This window comes from Anabrus simplex, chromosome 3 (assembly GCF_040414725.1).
Source record: "Anabrus simplex isolate iqAnaSimp1 chromosome 3, ASM4041472v1, whole genome shotgun sequence".
NCBI lineage: Eukaryota > Metazoa > Arthropoda > Insecta > Orthoptera > Tettigoniidae > Anabrus > Anabrus simplex.
In genome coordinates, this window is record NC_090267.1 from 225565640 (window position 1) to 225567533 (window position 1894).

Consider the following 1894-nt stretch of genomic DNA (forward strand, 5'->3'; position numbering starts at 1 on the left):
CGAGAACCAGTCAACGTCGACCTATGCTGCACAACGCATATGCCCTGTACCTCCTTTTCGATGCGAACTGTTTATCTTCAGAACGTGTTGCGATTTATTGTGAAGAGGAAGAAGTCTTTGCAGCAATACCCAAAAAAATCTTTGAAGTCCTACTGGCTGAAGCAGTGGATCACATGGGATCGTAGTTTCACTACGGATGGAATACTGCAAGAGCCAGCTTGGTGGGTCGTTGGCAAGCATAAAGGACGAATCCCTCCTCTGTGCTACTCCGGTATCGTTTCAAGTCTTATTATATTTTTCACCCGGTGAACTCGACACGATACTGCCAAGTTATAACTGAAAATCCTTGAGGACATATCGCTCATTAAATACGTCCTACTTCAAAAACAGCCTGTTCTGAGTTATGCATACCAGTGTAAGTTCAATGACGCAACCAGGGAGAACGGTTGTCTCGTTATTTCCCCTTCTTGCTTTGATCCTTGAGCGCGCAGGAATAACGTACCATTTGAGTTGCTACCTTGGCGCTGTATGGAAGGTATGCCCTTGTGGTTGTGCAAGGGTGACATATTTGGAGTTGTGACACCCTTGCTGTGAGGAAGGTTAGTAAATTACGTTATATAATTTCCCATGCATAACGTATTATTTAGACTTAATGCAGTATGCACTGCAAATCAACCCAGGTTATGCGTGTATTATAAGGAAATAGGACCATCTTGCTCCGAGAAAAAGTTATTTGTACTATTTCATATTGTGACACTATTGCTACAAATCAAAGACATTTCAGGTAGAAATAAAGGTACTAAATTCTATTATGTCATTCTTGCTATGAAGAATGTGTCTTTTTTTAAGAAACGCTCACTGTTATTCTTTATAACCACCACTGAAGCAATTCTTTTTCCATCTCTGTAGACCATGACTTCTCGCGGTAAACTGCTCGTTCAGCTATCCCTCGCCTATATGGAATGGACTGAAACAAAGGAGGCAATTGCGAAGGGACCAGATGGGACAAAGCAGTGTTTAATGTATAATGAGCCTGTCGTTTCGACGTCCTTAGCGGAACCAGATATACATTGCTCTTAATAAGCATCATCTTTGTAGTTGTAGTGCAGTGTTCGTATTTTGTAGTTATTAATTAGTAAACTTTTAAAGTAATTAGTAGTGCAGTTATTCCTTTTCTCTGTTTTGATCGAGGAACTTCAAATTAAACGTGAGGAACTTCATCTTATTTGCCCGTGTTGAACTGAGATCACAATTAAAATAAAAATCTTTAAGGTTCCACCTTGTTCAATACAAATACACTGTTGTTAGATGACTTTTTACAACATATTTTTTATTACAGTACTAGTTTCGGCGCTCTATTAAGGAACCATCATCAGCTGCGCAATTACTAGAGAAACTTGAAGATATAACAATACAAAACAACATACTGATATACTTAACTCCTTAATGTCTATCTAATGATAAGTTTAAAACTCAGGCCCGGTTTCATCAACACATGTTAGTACTTAACAAGGTGTAAAATCATTTTAACATACGATTTAAGAAAATTTGCGTTTCATCAACAACTATTAACATTAACAAATGTTAAACTGCGTATTAAAGTTAACATCAGCCATTTCCAATGTTAAATGGCTAACATTAGCGTTTAGCAACCCGTTCCAAAATGGCTGCTGTGAATCTCGCTTTCGATGCGGAATGGCTCTATTTAGATCTTTTACAAAACAATCCTGATCGAAGAAGAGTTCAGCGACGTAATGACTTTTGAAAATTTGACGGATGCGGAATTTCTTCATAGATACAGGTTATCGAAAATAGTCGTTGCTAAGGTTGTTGACGAAATTCGAGTGAGGTTAGAATATCCTACGAAGAGAAACTTAACCTCTTTCTCCAATGT